This window comes from Anomaloglossus baeobatrachus, chromosome 2, assembly GCF_048569485.1.
Source record: "Anomaloglossus baeobatrachus isolate aAnoBae1 chromosome 2, aAnoBae1.hap1, whole genome shotgun sequence".
NCBI classification, from domain to species: Eukaryota; Metazoa; Chordata; class Amphibia; order Anura; family Aromobatidae; genus Anomaloglossus; species Anomaloglossus baeobatrachus.
This window is the reverse complement of record NC_134354.1, coordinates 597832929-597851886: the sequence shown is the minus strand read 5'-3', so window position 1 is coordinate 597851886 and position 18958 is coordinate 597832929.

The window sequence follows — 18958 nt, the reverse complement described above, 5'->3', positions numbered from 1 at the left end:
TATAAGACCCCAGCTGTCTGCTTTACCTTGGCTGGTGATCCAATTTTGGGGGGACCCCTACGTGGTTTTTTTTTTTTAATTATTTATTTAATTTAAAATAACAGCGTGGGGTGCCCTCAGTTTTGGATTACCAGCCAAGGTGAGGTTGCCAGCTGTGGTCTGCAGGCTGCAGCCGTTTGCTTTACCCTAGCTGGCTACAAAAATAGGGGGAACCCTACGTCATTTTTTTTTTTTTCATTTTTTTGGCTAAATACAAATCTAAGCACCCCTTAGTGCCACATGAAAGGCACCAAAGGGTGCAAAATTACAAAATGCAGGAGAGTGGGACATTATGTGTCTTTCTGCCATTATAATGACAGAAAAGACTGATATGAAGTGCACAAGCACAAGAAAATCACCAGAGCGCTCTACGCTGTGAAAAGCAGTAGAAAATGGCACTGGAGTGAACATGTGACCGCCTCATGTAGGATGAAGCTATGGATCCTGGGTAAATTTATGCATTTACCCTCCTTCAGTTTTTTTTGCAGTACACAAAAAAAACGGAAGGCACACGGATGACAAACAGATGACATACGGACCGTCTACGGAACGGAAACGGATGCCACACGGATGCACCCGTGAAAAAAACGGACTGTTTTTTGCAGACCGCAAAAATGGATCGATCGTGTTAATGTAGCCTTATTCTGATCTGCCGTTTATAAACAGCAGGCAGAAATAAGTGAATAACCCCCCCCAGCGTCAGAAAATCTCCGGGGTTTCAGGGCTAGCTGAGACCCTGGAGATCATGATTCAGGACGTTTTTTCCGGTCCCCGCTCACGTGATCACAGGTATACACCGTACACCAATGATCACGTTACAATAAATGACAGCGCCGGTAAAAAATTATTTATCTCCCATCTGGCATGAACAAACATGATAAATCTCCTCCCCGGTCCCCTCCGGTCCCCCGGTGTCACCAAAGTGCCCCCCCTGATGCCCTCCCAGAAATCCAAGGTGGCCGCGCGCACAGCAGCGCGCCGGCCGCATTCACCCTACTCCTCTGATTTCTGTCGAATGTGCCATGACACATGCGACAGAAAACTCCTCCCCAGGCCCTGCCAGGTCACCCCCTATAACCCCACCGGTGTTCCCCGGTGTCCTACGTTACCTGTTCAGCGTTGATCCCCCCACGGCCCTCTCCTTCACAATAGACGCTGCCGCATGCACAGAGCGGCTGTCAGCTCAGCTTCCTGTGTTCAGACACAGTGAGTGGTGGTTATGCATCTGTAAGCTAAATGGGTGGCACGGTGGCTCAGTGGTTAGCACTGCAGTCTTGCAGCACTGAGGTCCTGGGTTCAATTCTTAATGTCAGGCACATTTGACCCGGCCATTAAGAATCTCCAATAAAGGGTTAAAAAAAAACATCACACAGAGAAAAAATACTATAATAGAAATAAATACACAGACACATTAGAGACTCCATCTTTATTACCCCGTCAGCCCTCCACGATCCATGGTCTTCTGTCTTTTTCGTTCAACAAATGCAGCTCTGCTCCATCACTGCTGCATGGGGGAAGATGCTGCTGCTCCCCGTGCAGCCTTCACTCCGTGAGTGATCAGTGCTGCTGGCTGTCAGTGGTAATGCTGACAGACGCGTTACCATAGCAACGGTGCTCCGCGGTTAGCGGTTACGTCACCGCTAACTGCGTTGCTATGGCAACGGTGATCTCTGTTAATGATCGGCTGTGTCAGCCGGTCCCTAACGGAATGGGGAGTCGATCGTGTGCTAGAGCATGTCGCCGGTACATGGCGATACACAAATGTGCACCGTGTACCGGAGAGATGCACTCGCAGGTCCTACATGACGCGTCATAGTCATGTGACCAGTCTGTAGCCAATGAGATAATAGCCACGTGACTGGTCACATGGCTATTTTGACGTCACGATAGGTCCTGCATCACTGCTGGCAGTGCTGGTCACCGGGAGGATTCAGCGATCATCGGATGGAATAGCGGCAGGAGACAGAGTGCAGGAGGGATCGCGGGGACCGGTAAGTGTTATGGCAATGTTTATTAACTGTTTATGTACATTTATCATGCATTTTTATGTGTTTTTGATTGCCTCCCATTATATCCTATAGGTACGAGTTTGGTTCGTCGAACGTTCGACGAACCGAACTCGAACGGGACCTCCGTTCGACGAACCGAACTCGAGCCGAACCACGACCGGTTCGCTCATCCCTAATAACAAACTAAAGGCTGAAATTGTGGCACGCCTGGGTGTGACTATGACTGTTAGGGTACAACGGGTCCTCCAGTGGGCATATCATGGCAACAAACCCCCTCGCTTGCAAATGTTTGATTTTTTGCACCTGGTACAAAAATGGTTGCAGCCAGAGTCCTTCACGCCAGCGCAGATGGTGGAGCGGGTCGTAATGGACAGGTTTATTCACTCCCTTCCGAAGCCAGTGCAGATTTGGGTTGCCCAGGGAAACCCCTTGAATGCTGATGACCTGGTTGGACTGGTGGAGAGGTACCAGGTGGTAGAAAGTTCCCGGGGGAAGCCACAGGACTTACCATTTCCCTATTGGGGGGGTTTCTTCAGGGAGCGACACCCAAAAGAAGGGTACAAGAGCCACAGGAGGGGGGAATCCAAGGTCTCAAGTGGCAAGTGGAGGCATGCCAAAACCCCCAGTCAGTAATATTATCTGTTGGAGGTGCCAGGGACTGGGTCACATTGCTGCCCGTTGTCCCTTGACCACCAAACCGATGGACTGCAGCATGAGTCGGTGCTCTTCCTATTATGCGTACCCAGCCTGCAGTGTAGACAGTCAACCCAGTGAGGGGCCACAGGCATATTGTTACGGTTGCTGCGAGCACTGGAGACTAAGTCCATATTTCTTACTACTGCACATGTGCGAGCGCTGGAGACTAAGTCCAGATTTCTTGCTACTGCACATGTGCGAGCGCTGGAGACTAAGTCCAGATTTCTTGCTACTGCACATGTGCGAGCGCCGGAGACTAAGTCCTATCTTGGAGCCATTGCACATGTGCGGGTGACATCATCGCTGACACGAGGTCACATGTCTCTGACACCTTCTATGCCGATTGGTCGCTGGTCATGTGCTTGTGATGCCTTGCTCGGTGATAGGCCAGCATGACGTCACTCCTGTCGTTCTGGCAGCGGATTGGCTCTGGTGTCCTCCATCTTGGATGAGGCACAGAGTCTATATAAGACCCTGACACACGCCGCATGGCGCTCAGTCCTCTTGGTTCATGCATAAGAGTAGACGCTCTGTGCGCGTTCCTCTAGGCATTCCTCTGTCTATGCTAGGTGAGCGCTACCGGCAGGGTAGCATTCTTATACCTTACAGCTTCGGCTGCTGTCCGTATCCTTACCTCTTAGGGGAGCGGACATAGGCAGGTGCCTGAGGCACATGGTCTGGCTGGGCCTTGTGGTTCGACTCGTAGGTGGACGTTGCCGCTAGGGTAACGTTCCTTATACTGCGTCTGGCAGTTGTTCGTATCCTCGCACACTAGGGGAGCGAACAGAGGTAGGAGCTTTGTGCGGCTTACGCTGCTGTTCGTCTCTTTTGCACCACTAGAAGAGCGGACCTAGGCAGGTGCCATATCTAGTGGTTCGTGTCCTCGCACACTAGTGGAGCGAACGCAGGTAGGAGCTTTGTGCGGCTTACGCTGCTGTTCGTCTCTTTTGCACCACTAGAAGAGCGGACCTAGGTAGGTGCCATTTCGCACACATTGCCTTTGTCTCTGTGATTATTAACAGAGATCATTCCACACACCCTCCAAGTAAGGGAGGAATTGCTTTACTTACTTATTATATCCTTCTGTGAGTTAACAGAGGTATTGCACTCTGCCATAGTCTGCAGCAGAGTCTTTGCATGGTGGACCCTGACTGTCTGATACTCCTTTAGGTTATCAGACAGCCCCCCGTAACACATATCTTGTAGAAATAAATGGTACCTGAATAGTGGGACTGTTAGACTCCGGGAGTTTGGTGACCCTCGTGAGGGACACGCTTCCACACCAGCTGATTCCTGTGAAGAGGCTGGGCATCCGCTGTATTCATGGGGATGCCAAGGACTACCCTGTGGCTGCTGTGACTATAAAAACAACATGTGGGTTGGAGTCTCCTGAGGTTGGAGTCGTAAAAGATCTGTTGCACCCAGTAATAATAGGGCGAGACTTTGCTTTGTTCTGGTAGTTGTGGAGTAAAGGGGTGGAACCCTGTGTCTCAGATAAAGGACAGTTAGTCCTCAATGATAAGACTTCATTTCAGTCGGAGGCGGATGAATTCCCCCTATGTGTGTTGGTGGGCGATGAGGACGAGGCCGAGTCAAGGAGGTTTACATGCCGGAGTTGGCCGTTTCCGAAGGGAACTTTGGGACTGTGCAAATGAGGGACCTGACACTAAAGGGGGCATTTGAAAATGTGACTGTCATAAACGGGACTGCCCAAGAGCCGGGGACTGACACCAGATTCCCCCACTTTGCAGTAAATGGGGAATTGTTATATCGGGTTACCCAATTGAGAGGTGAGATAATTGAGCAACTATTGGTACCAGAGCCTTATAGACGCCGAATGTTAGACATAGCCCATTCTCATGTCCTGGGAGGTCACCTGGGGGTAGATAAAACACAGGAGCGGATTCTTGAGAGGTTCTACTGGCCGGGGTGTGATCGAGAGATTCTCAATTATTGTAGATCCTTTCTCAACTGCCAGCTAACTGCACCAGTTTCACACTTTCAAAGTTTCCTTGTATCAATTACCTATAATAGACGTCCCGTTTGACTGTATTGCCATGGATCTTGTGGGGCCCCTGGTAAAATTTGCTAGAGGAAACCAGTATATCTTAGTGGTTTTGGACTATGCGACGCGATACTCTGAGGCGGTACCATTGAGAAATTGTTCCACTAAGAATATAGCCAGGGAGTTGGTCCATATCTTCTCTCGGACCAGACTGCCAAAGGAGATTCTGACAGACCAAGGGACCCCCTTTATGTCGAAAGTCATGAGGGAACTGTGTCAGGTGCTGCAGATTACACAACTGAAGACTTCAGTCTATCACTCGCAGACAGACGGCCTTGTGGAGAGATTCAATAAGACCTTAAAGTCCATGCTTAAGAATGTCATGGAGAAGGATGGCCGAGATTGGGATTGCCTGCTTCCATACTTGCTCTTTTCTATCAGGGAAGTTCCACAAGCCTCTACCGGGTTCTCTGCCTTTGAACTTTTATATGGTCGACATCCCCGAAGGTTGCTTGACATAGCCAAAGAAACCTGGGAAGCAGAGGTTATCCACCATAGGAGTGTCATTGAGCATGTGGCCCAGATGCAAGAGAGGATGGCTGAGGTTATACCCATCATGAAAGAGAGTCTTCTCCTGGCTCAAGAGGCACAGGCAAGAATATGTAATCGCTCTGACAGGGTGAGACAGTTCAGCCCTGGCGACCAGGTGTTGGTTTTGATCCCTACTGTGGAAAGTAAATTTCTGGCCAAGTGGCAGGGACCCTATGAAGTGGTCGAGAAACTGGGAGAGGTGAATTATAAGTTCCACCAACCGGGTAGACGGAAACCCTACCAAGTATACCATATTAATCTTATTAAGCCATGGCGAGATAGAGAACCGGTGGAAGCTCCGTGTCTAGCTGCCAAGGTGAAAGCTGATATTGAGGACGTCACAGTGGTAGAGACGCTGTCAAGGGCCCAAAAGCAGCAATGTCGGGAGTTTCTTTATCAAAATCTAGATCTCTTTTCAGAATTGCCAGAGTGTACACAGATTGTGGAACATGAAGTTCTGACGGAACCACACGTGAGAGTACATCTGAAGCCGTACCGAATCCCCGAAGCCCGCCGAAAAGTGATTTAAATAGAGGTGAAGAAGATGCTGAGCCTCGGCGTGATTGAGGAATCAAGAAGTGGCTGGTCTAGTCCTATCGTCCTTGTGCCAAAGCCGGATGGAGAATGGCGATTTTACAATGACTACCGCAAGTTAAATGAAGTCTCAAAATTTGACGCTTATCGGATTCCTCGAGTCAATGAGCTCATTGAAAGGCTTGGGCCAGCCAGGTATATTACCACCTTTGACCTGACAAAAGAATACTGGCAAATACCAATGTCTCAAGCGACCAAGAAGAAGACGGCTTTCTCTACACCTGACGGATGTTTCCAGTACACCAGGATGCCGTTTGGGTTGCAGGGAGCTCCAGCCACCTTCCAAAGGGCCATGGACCGGATCCTAGCTTCTTATCAGAAGTACGCTGCAGCTTATCTGGATGATATTGTGATCTTCACCCCGGATTGGAGCAGTCATCTACAGAGGATCCAGGCGGTGCTGGATGCATTGAGGAAGGTGGAGTTTACCATAAACCCGAAGAAGTGTGCCATTGAGAAGGAGGAGGCCAGGTACCTGGGCTATGTTGTCGGTAGGGGCCTAATCAAGCCACAAGTGAATAAAGTGGATGCGATCCAGAATTGGCCACGACCACTCTCTAAAAAGCAGGTTAGGGCATTTCTGGGAATCGTCGGATACTACCACCGGTTTGTACCAAAGTTTGCTATGAGGGCCACTGCGCTGACTCATCTCCTCAGGGCTGTGAAGCCATTGGTGGTCAAGTGGACCTCTGAGGCGGAGGTGGCGTTCCAGGACTTGAAGTCTGCTTTGTGTCGGCAGCCAGTCCTGGTAGCACCTGACTTCACAAAGGAGTTTCTGCTTCAGACTGATGCTTTGGAGGTCGGGTTGGGAGCTGTGCTGTTGCCGGAAATAAATGGCGAGGAACATCCAGTGCTTTACCTGAGTAGGAAACTCTCCTCTTATGAGAAAAACTATGCGATTGTGGAAAAGGAATGCCTGGCCATTAGATGGGCAGTGGACTCTCTAAAATACTACCTGCTAGGCCGTAAATTCAGACTAGTGTCTGATCATGAGCCACTGACATGGTTGAGAAGTAGACAGGGAAAGAATGCTAGGGTGACCAGGTGGTTTCTAGCCCTTCAAGACTTTGCCTTCCATGTAGAGCACAGGCCTGGGAAGTTACATGGGAATGCAGATACCCTGTCGTGGCTCCCCTGTTTAGTGGTTGATGGTGCCCATGCATGGGGAATATGTCATGTGATCACTGGTGATGTGCACGAGGGGAGATATGTGTCGCTGCGACTGCTGCAATCAGTGATGTGAACCCGGATGTAGTACTCCAGCACATTAGGTGCTGAGAGGGTTAGTTTGTATTACCTAGGCTGGGTTTGTTGTGCACAGCTTAAGAGATGGGTGGGATGGCTTTTCACCATATCTCCACCTCGGGGTGTGGTCCCAGAGGTAAAAGCCAGACACACTCATGGTCTTCTGTTTGGCTCTGTATTTTCCTGTGCTAGAGGAAGTAATGCTGTCTTTTTGTCAATGGATTGTGACTGATGATAATAAACCAGGTGAAAATCGACACGTGAGGTGTTCCTGCATCCATCCCTTACTGCTGAGAGAGTGGCTCTACCACAATATATGTGTGTTTGCGTGGGTTTCCTCCGGGGACTCCGGTTTCCTCCCACACGCCAAAGACATACAGATAGGGAGTCTAGATTGTGGGCCCCAATGGGGACAGTGTTCCTGATGTATGTAAAGCGCTGTGGAATTAGTAGCGCTATATAAATGAACAAAATTATTATTATTAAATATATATATATATATATATATATATATATATATATATATATTAGATACATAAGTCCAACAATGTATTTAAAGACACACAGCAGCCATCCCTCAATTGGGACGCTGCATTGTGTGTCAGAGCTGCTCTCAAATAGAGTCGAAAACAGGAGAAAAACGAGTAAAGCTGCTTCACGAAATATGTATTTTATTTTTAATTGTTATCTTAATTTATATTGTATCAAAAATGGATAAGGAAAAAATACATATATAAATATATATAGGATCAATAGTAAAGAGAATGAGGCCAAGAGGAAGGATGTTAAAAGGGCACAGACATAACCTTCAAAGACACTGGTAGTACGGATGGGACGAATTTGGGATCGAACCCTGCACTTTCAGGGGTAATAACACAACTTAAAGCGACCAAACAGGTCCCACAAAAAACATCCAAAAAAGATAACCGTACTCTTCAGGTAATCAATTTATCCACCCATGTGCTGTCGGGGGCACAAATTGAGGTTCTGTCCAGGGGGCTCTCTTTCTCTCCGACTAATGCTTTTAATTTTTTCACAGCTATGAAAGATCTCCATCTTTTCTCTAGAAAGCTGGTATTGAAAAAACTACATAACCGCCATATGCCAACATTTGGCTTGGATAGTCGGGAAGAGAGAGAGGCCTTGGCAATTTTGGAGGAACTTCAATCGGAACAACAATCCCCTGATGGCACAGATGTGTTTCCATCATCAATTTTACCTAAATCTACGAAGTTTCCCCCCTTGTCACTTTGTCCCTCTGTCGAGATTTTTACAAGGTTGGTAGTAAATGACTTTGCTCAGCTGCCATCCAGGCGCCATAGTGATAACCTTGCATCTCGACAGAGAACAGCATTAAAACAACTTGAGAGCTGGAAGGACGTAGTAATAAAACCTGCTGACAAGGGGGGAAATGTAGTAATATGGCCTACTATTAAATATGAAAGGGAGACTTTTCGTCAGTTGAGAGACAAAGAGACGTATAAGAAGCTAGATTTTAACCCTGTAAACTCCTTCTCCAGAGAGCTCTCAATAATTCTTGAGCGAGCGCTGGATTTGGGCCTTGTCACGAGGAAGGTTGTGGATGGCCTGTTGGTTAAATATCCCAAGGTGCCCACCTTATACTTGCTCCCCAAAATCCATGAGGATGCCCTTGACCCGCCGGGCCATCCGATCGTGTCTGGATTGGAGGGAATGTGTGACCCAGTATGTAAGTTTATTGACTTTTACTTAAAACCTCTGGTGGAAACACTTCCCTCCTATCTAAAAGACACGACGGACGTGCTCAATAGGGTCAACGGCATCTATATGGAACCTGACATGCTTTTGGTCACGGCGGATGTAGAATCCTTGTATACCTGCATCCGCCATGACGATGGGCTGGCAGCCACTCAATTCTTTCTTGGGACCTCCGGTCGGGACAGCGCGATGTGCGATCTGATTCTCCAGCTGCTCCGCTTTATCCTTACCCACAACTTCTTCACATTCAAAGATTCGTTCTACTTACAACAACGCGGCACTGCGATGGGTGCGGCCTGCACGCCCTCGTACGCCAATCTCTTCCTAGGGTACTGGGAGAGATCAATTTTTGGCGACGAGGGCGACCAGGCCGTATCCCATGTGCAGTGCTGGCTTAGATATATAGACGATCTGTTGATTTTGTGGCAGGGTACGGCAGAGCAGCTTGAGACCTTTGTGGGTAGACTTGGCATGAATCCATTTAACATCAAGCTAACATACAAATATCATAATAAATGCATTGACTTTTTGGACATCTTAATTACAGTCGATTATGATAATTTGATTCAAACGGATGTGTTTCGGAAGAGCACATCTGTGAATGCGTTGCTTCATGCCTCGTCTGCCCATAACTCATCCACTATTCGCGCTGTCCCCACCGGACAGTTCCTGAGAATGAAGAGAATTTGTTCATCGGACCAAAAATTTGAGGAGCAAGCTGCCGACCTCAAGTCACGGTTCCAGGAAAGGGGATACAGCAACCGTAGTATTAAGAAGGGCTACCTTAGGGCAAAAAACACTCCAAGGTCCCAACTCCTACTGACAAGAAACAAGGATAGACCAGAACATCAGGCGGTTAGATTTATCACCACCTTTAATCATGAATGGCACAATATTCGTGCCATTCTTAATCGCCACTGGTCTATTTTAATATCTGACCCTGCCCTGAAGGACTCTTTGTCTGACTACCCTTTAATGACGGCTAGGAGATCGGCTAATCTCCGTGACATGCTGGTCAGGAGCCATTATGTTCCACCGGTATCTGGCTTTTTAGGTCTTACCAACCCTAGGGTTGGGTGCTTCCCATGTGGTCATTGCCTTGCATGCAGCAATGTCACTCGCAGCTCGGTGTTTTCGTCATCAGACGGGACGCGTGAGTTCCGCATCAGGGACTATGTCTCATGTGGCACCTCAAACGTCATATATTATGCCGTTTGTGGGTGCCCATTGATTTACATAGGGCTGACATCGCGCGAGCTGCGCGTTCGCGTCCGCGAGCATGTGAGGGACATTGCTGCAGCAAGGACTGTGACTGATCTTGCCTCCCTAAAAACTATTCCACGCCACTTTAAGGCATACCATGGATGTGATCCGCAATCTCTACTAATACGTGGGATTGAGGTAGTTCATGGTGGCATTAGGGGTGGCAATATCAAGAAAAGGCTAGCCCAACGTGAGACGCGATGGATGGTGATGTTGGGTACAATCACCCAGTCGGGTCTCAACGAGGCATTAAGTTTTGCCCCTTTTCTATGACATTACCCCACTGTGTGGGTTCCTTTCCCCATTGTTTGGCTGTGGGATATGGATTTGTGTTTTTATCCATGTGTTTTATTTATTTACTTATTGTGTTTCCTTTTTCCCTTTATATGTTCCTTTGAAATAACAGCTCTGATCCTGCATGAATTTGAGTTATCAAGCTAGAATTTGACATTGAAGATTCTTTTTACCTAAGTGGACACAGACACTGGATGGCATATGCGGCGTACTTATTGTATATTTACTTGTATCCATGTCATAAGTTTGTTGTGTGACTCTATTTTGTACTTTCCATTCATGCGACCGCATAATTATAACATCTGTCTCTGTGAACACTCGAGTTCTATGCTTCTTACCTGTCATGGATGTGCGCGTGCGCGTGTTGCGCCGCGGGTCCGCCTTCCTCCCGGCGATCTCTGGGTGACTTGCTGCGCACGCGCGAGCGCTATGGAGACGCGTCCCTGCTCCTGCGCGTGCGCTGTGGTTATGACGGTGTGTGGAGGTTTCCAGATCTCGGGGGCGCCATACGCGCATGCGCCTGCAATATCTGTTGATAGGATGCAGCTGTTTCTATGGGATGAGCGGCTATTTAAACTAGCCGGTTGTTACTATCAGTCACTCCCTGATGAAGCAACAACGCACAAGCTAAGCTACCTGTGAAACGTACGTCGGAGTTTCTTGGGGGACTTAACCCTTCCTCACCTGGCAAACCTTCTTGGTCCGATTTACAATTGCTGACTGTATATTGTGATATGTATGGGGCTCCTGCCAATTCTATGTTCTCTCTGCCGTAACAGCATGGGGAAATCTTGATCAATGCTGACCCAGTGTACTGATATATGATCGGTAATGAGGGACATTGTAATGGGCAGGACTCCATTTGCAACCACTCTGTATACATAAGTGTCACATGCCTTTTGAGTTAAGTGCACGCAAATGTGATAAATGTTGCAGTTGTTATGTAACTGGCCAAGCAGACTCCTTTGATACTCCCTGTTTTATATAAATATAATGGATTATTTATTAATGGTGTCTGCTTATGGTGCAGTTGCATGCCTTATGTGATCTATGTACACATATGCGGTTTTTTGCTCTAGGCGATAAATGCTATGGTTGACAAATAACTGGCCAAAATAGACCTCTTTGACAGTCTCCTACCCCCTTTTTTCCATACACTGGTGGAGACTTATTTACAATTGGTCTGGTGTAGGCAGATTTTGAGTCTTGGTCTATGCATTTCTGTATGATACTTCTCTAATGAGATGGTACTGTATTGCTTTAATTATATATAAGTGTGATATTTATGTATGATAATATGTAGGAATGGTTCAGTCAGCTTTGTCGTTCACCCCTTTGTGATACATTTTCCATGTGACATACACGTGGTTTTTTTGATAGTACTTTTTTTAAGTGTCTTTGAAGGTTATGTCTGTGCCCTTTTAACATCCTTCCTCTTGGCCTCATTCTCTTTACTATTGATCCTATATATATTTATATATGTATTTTTTCCTTATCCATTTTTAAACAATATAAATTAAGATAACAATTAAAAATAAAATACATATTTCGTGAAGCAGCTTTACTCGTTTTTCTCCTGTTTTCGTCGCATATATATATATATATATATATATATATATGTATCACCATACTTATACTGACCTGAAGAACCACATTCCACTGGCACTTGACATGAGTATAGGTGTTATTTTGTTTGAGGGAAGCAGGAAGCATAGGGATGGCTGAGGGGTTGTCAATTTTAACTTATTGTACTCAGGATGAACGATGTATTTTACTTTATTGATAATTGAGACTACAAACCTAATTAGACCAAATAAGGATATTATAGACTCTTAATACTTATTGTTGATTTATTGATAATACATTACAGTGATTGTTTTATTATTTTGACTTGGATAGTTTTTGCTATGGTACTATTTCTCATAATCTTGCCAACTTTATTAAGTCCATTTCGAGTCATTATACAACAACTTTGATATACTTTATACACATGTAATTAGAACTATTTAATTTGGACTTTCCATGCATAATAGATATTATGAAAAAACAAAAAGCCAGTACTAAATGTGCACTTCAGCACTAAAAAATAATTTTGTTTTTTCTTCATTGAATTGGTCGGTGGCTGACCCCCACCTTGCTATGCACCCCAATTTGGGATGTATTCCACCTGTCTAGATTTTGGCAATTGGTGACTGTTCACATTCAGTCATCAGGCCCTGTCCACAGGCTATTTACTTCATGCAGCATTTGCTTGGACCTGTCCCGCCCACAACCATGACTCAGTCATGGGTACGGGATTGAAATAGACCAGGTGAGTGCTGCTAAGAGCAGTTCTACTATTTCATATGTGAGGCCGTTTGGCACATTTTATAAAAATATTTTAGTGTTAGGACTGCCCCAACAGAGATTTGCCGTGAAGTGGCAAGGTAGCTCAAGAAATTGCAATTTTTTGCCAAAAATCTCATATTTATAATAAGTACAGTTGGAATTTTTAGTGCTGTAGTGCACATTTAGTGCTAGCTTTTTTGTTTTTTCTTCATAATACATATTATGTTTATTTTATATTTATGGTATTGCATGTCCATTTATCTACAAAAATAGTAAAATGTTATTCAAAATTTCATAACTTCTGGTTTAAATCTCAATTTAGCTGTCTCTCTATTTAATTGTATTTTTCTCTATTTTTCAACATCACTAATTGCAGAGTTTCTTTAGAAAAATGACAGTTCTTTTTGAAATGCTCCTGGGATGTGGTATTTTAAAATAAAAAATGTATTTATGAAACTGAAAATGTTACACATGCAAGAAATATTTCATGCAAATAACTACTGAATGTCAATTAAATATACCTACCTAGAAAGATGACTTTTATAATAGGAATCTTTTTTTTTCTCTTGAAAAGTAAAATCTACTGAAAGAAGCATTTAGCGCTAAGGTCATGAGTTTATAAGGATGACAAATTGCTATTCTGAAATACTTTATAAGGTCATGACCACTTTGAATTAAAAGTATGTAGTGTTTTTCACAACAATACCTCTAGGAAAGAAGAGCTATTGAAGTGATATAGCTAGCCAACATGTCAGTATGCAAAAACATTTATACAGTGTTTACCTAATATTTCAGACTCAACTTTTGATAAGGTATTTTGTAAAAACTTGCTTCAAAGTGTCAATATCTGAAAAAATAAAGATAATGAAGAGAGTAAAAATTTTTGATTTAGCCTTATGTTTTGTGAGTAAAATTTTTCGCAATTAAAATTCATAATAATAAGACAAATGTGCTGTATGTGTACAGTTTGTACAGTTTGTTTAAGGCCTTGTTATTATAAGTAATGCATAAAATACACAAAATAAAATATGAAATAATCTGTTAGGAACAGTTTCAAAGTTTATTATACATATTTTAATCTAATACATAAAGTTGAGTATCTGTGTATTGTATATATGTCCTCTAAAGGAATCTGCACTGTCGCTTTTACAATCACAAAATTTTGCACAGCCACCTCATTTGACTTGCTGAAAATCATAGACTATGTTTTGAGGGGAAAATGTAACTCCGCACATTACAGTTATTTGCCAAAAACTTGCTTACATTAACGTCAATGGAGCTGGGAGCTACAGGTCAATAATAGGAGCTCTGATTGGTTGCTAGAAGTAAAGATAGACATTCTTAGTATAAGAGCTAATGTGTCAGGTAATATATGATTTTAGTAGCGACAGACACAGAAAGACACACAGAGACAGAGACAAAGATAGATACAGACAGAAACACGCAGAGACAGACAAAAAGAGAACTCAGGGACAGACAGAGACAGAACACGGAGACACACACACACAAACACAGAGACAGAGACACACAGAGACAGGCACACAAAGACACACAGAGACAAGCAAACACACAGAGACACATAGAGACAGACACACACAGAGACAGAGACATACATAGACAGATACACACAGAGACACACAAAGACACAAACACACAGATACAGAAATGCACAGAGACAGACACATCCAGAGACAAACACATAGAAACAGACACAAATACAGAGACACAGACACAGAGACACACACACACACAGACTCACAGACACACAGAAACACAGACACACAGAGACAGAGACACACAGAGTTAGACAAAGAGACAGAGACACACAGAGACAGAAAAACACAGACACACAGAGACATACACACAGACACACAGAGACAAACACACAGAGACAGACACACACAGAGACACACAAAGGTACAGACAGACAGAGACAGAAACACACAGAGAAAGACACACACAGAGACAAACATAAAAACAGAAACAGACACACAGAAATAGACACACATACAGAGACACAGACACAGAGACACACAGACACACAGACACACAGAGACTCAGAGACAGAAATCCACAGAGACAGAAACCCACAGAGACAGACACAAAGACACACAGAGACAGAGACAGACACACAGAGAGAAACAGAGCAAAAGACCCACAGAGACAGACCCATAGAGAGACACACACAGGCAGAGACAAAAAGACACACAGAGACAGAAACACACATTGACACACAGAGACAAAGACACACAGAGAAACACACACAGAGACACACACAAAGACAGAGACACATATACAGACAGAGAAACACAGAGACAGACACAGAGATAGAGACACATAGAGACAGAGAGACACAGAGACAGACACAGACACAGAGCAAAGACACACAGAGACACAAACACACAGATACAAAGACATAGAGAGACAGACACACACACACCGAGATAAAGACACACAGAGACAGACACACACAGAGACAAACACAGAGACAGAGAAACACACACAGAGACACACACAGACACAGACAGAGACACACAGTGACAGAGACAAGGAGATAGAGACACACAGAGAGATATGGGCGCACACACAGACACACACATAGAGAGTGCGAGGCAAACAGAGAAAGTGAGGGAGACAGACAGACATAGCACGAGACAGACAGTCAGAGAGGTAGAGATGGAGAGAAAGAAAGACAGATATACACCTAATTACTATCCTACAGCTACAGCTAGTTAGAAAATAAACTTACATTATAATACTCTTCAATATTTAAATTGCAGCACCACACAGAAAAAGCAGAGTCATTAAAATCACAGGATCGGTAGACATATTATTGATAAGGAAACTATTAAAATACTAGAATTTTTAAAGAAACTCAATTTATTCAGGATTGAGTATAAGATCACAAGTAGAAAAAAACATGCTCACAGTCCCTGACAGAAGTTCTGTCGCTTATTCATTTTATGTAAATAAAAGCTTATAACCTGACTTTAAATTCATCCATTGGTTTTATAAATTACTCTTTTGAAAGTTAAAATCCTCCCAAATTTGGTTTTGGTTATGAAAATAGAGTTGCTGCAAAGCTGAAATATTGATAATTTAATGAACACAGAAAGGTCAGATTTTAGCAAGACAAAATATTTGTCGCCTTGCCATATAATGTACCCAATCCTAGTTTAGATCCTCACCTGTGCTCACTAGATGATCGGTTAATTTGGTGGGTGTGTATAAAAAGAAACCCAGAACCCCAGACCTTCAGTTGAACTGCAACTTGACCTCTGACAACATACCAAAATTCCAACCTGCGACAAAAGCCTTGATTATCAAGAAGCTAAAGAACAGATCCACTGCAGAGGTGGATGGCACCTTTAATGTGTCTCAACGTCAAGTACAAAGAATTAAGAAAAGATTTGAAGAGACTGGAGATGTTTTTGACAAGCCCAGGTCTGGCAGACCCTGCAAGACAACTGCTCAGGAGGAACGTTTGTTTGTTAGGAAATCCAAAGCCAGCCTTTCTTCCACTGCAGCAGAGCTCCAAAAGGCCTGGTCACCTCAAGTCCCTGTGTCAACTAGAACAGTTTGTAGGATTCAGTCTCAAAATGGCCTCCATGGTCGAATCAGTGCTTAAAAGCCAGCACTAAAAAAAAGGCAATTAAAAAAAACCGTGTGGCATTTGCCAAGTCCCACAGCCTGCTAAATAGATGGACGCTGGAAAAGTGGCAGAAGGTGGATTTTTCTCATGAATCTTCAGTTGAATTACACCACAGCTGCCACAAATACTGCAGGAGACCTACTGGAGCCCATATGGATCAGGAAAACAGTTAAGTTTGGTGGTGGAAAGATCATGGTCTGGGGTTACATTCAGTATGAGGGTGTGCAAAACATTTGCAAGGTGGAAGGCAATATCAATAGTCTAAAATATCAAGACATATTAGCTAACTCTTAAGCGGGCTTTACATGCTACGATATCGTTAATTATTTATCGTCGGGGTCACGGTGTTTGTGACGCACATCCGGCGTCATTAACGATATCGCAGTGTGTGACACTTATGAGCGACCTTAATGATCGCAAACGCGGTCAAAATCGTTTGCCGCGAAGATGTCATCCTGAAACAAAAAATCATTTTCTGCTTATTAGCGATGTTGTTCGTCGTTCCTGCGACAGCACACATCGCTGTGTGTGACACCGCAGGAGCGACGAACATCTTCTTACCTGCCTCCACCGGCAATGCGGAAAGAAGGAGGTGGGTGGGATGTTATGTCCCGCTCATCTCCGCCCCTCCACTTCTATTGGACGCCTGCCATGTGACATTGCTGTGACGCCGCACAAACCGCCCCCTTAGAAAGGAGGCGGTTTGCCGGCCAGAGCGACATTGCAGGGCCGGCAGTTAAGTGCGTGTGATCGGTGTAAGCGAGGTTGTGTGGCACGGGCAGCGATTTGCCCGTGTCGCACAACCGACAGGGGCGGTACGATCGTTTGCGATCTCGGTAGCGAGATCGCAGCGTGTAAAGCCCGCTTTACTTTCCCAATCATAAAAGGGGTCAAATTCTGCATCAGAATGGTGCTCCATCTCATACATCCATCTCTACAACAAAGTTCATCCTGGCAAAGAAGAGCAAGGTGCTCAAGGACTGGCCAGCCACGTCACCAGACATGAATATCATTGAGCATGTTTGGGGTAGGATGATAGAGGAAGCTTGGAAGACAAAACTAAAGAATCTAGAGGAACTCTGGGAGGCATGTAAAACTGCATTCTTTGCTATTCCTTATGACTTCATCAGTAAATTGTATGAATCATTGTTGAACCGCATGGATGCAGGCCTTCAAGCTCATGGAAGTCATACAAAATATTAAATATGGCTCTAATAGTACCACAACGTCATTCACCAATGTTATGCAACATATATTTGTATTAGAAGTTAATGATTTGTTTGAATTTTACATTTCTTTCTGTGGGCGACAAAACGTTTGTCTTGCCAAAATCTGACCTTTCTGTGTTCATTAAGTGATCAATATTTCAGCTTTGCAGAAACTTTATTTTCAGAACCTAAACCAAATTTGGAAATTTGGGAGGTTTTAAGCTTTCAAAAGAGTAATTTATGAAACCAATGGATGAATTTAAAGTCAGGTTATAAGCTTTTATTTACATAACATGGATAAGCGACAGAACTTCAGTCAGGGACTGTAGACGCCTAGTCACTCTAAATATGGGGAAACTGGTTGTATGAGTAATATTATGCCATGCTGAATGCATTTGGGCATGAAAATCATCAATATCTACTGCCTGATATTTTACATATGATGACAAATTATTTTCCAGATCTGCTCAATGGAGGGCCAAACAGGTGATGCTACAGGTCTCACAGGTTGCTTATAGCAGCAATCGCAACAGGCTGACTGTGTTATTGTGTTTAAAAAATGCTCTTGGGACACTTTGGAAAAATGGTCATATCACTACTTTTATGACCAAATTAATGTAACCACCAACTGTTAGCATATTAGGAATGAAGACTAGGAGAGGTCCTGCTACCAAACATTATGCAATATCATAACATTTGGAGTTAGACAATTAATGGAGTTATAAATATAAAAATAAAAAAGTAATATAATTCTGTGAAGCACCTGGTTGTTTTAGGGGCTCAACAAACATCTATATAAAGTTCTTGAGGGGACTAGTTTTCAAAATAAGGTCATTTGTGGGGACTACCTCTTTTTAGGCACATCAGGAGCTCTCCAAACACGACATGATGTTGTGCACCCAAACAGACGTTTTCTACCACATATAGGGTATTGGCGTGCTCAGCAGAATTTGGACAACAAATTTATTGTGCATTCTCTCCCGTTACCCTTGGGAAAGTTGAATGATTTGAGGTTAAAGCAACATTTTTGTGGTAAAAATGTATTTTTTCATTTTTACAGCTCAACATTGTAAATTTCTGATGCACTTGGGGATTCAAGGGGCTTACTAAACATGTTTATACATTATTTTATTGGATCTAGTTTTCAAAATGTGGTCACGTGTAGAAAGGTTCCACTAGTTAAACACATTAGGGGTCTCCAAATGTGACATGGGGTCTGCTATTTCCCACAATTATGCGCTCTAAAATTCAAATTACGCTCCTTGCATTCCGAACCCTACCATCCGCCCTAACAGTA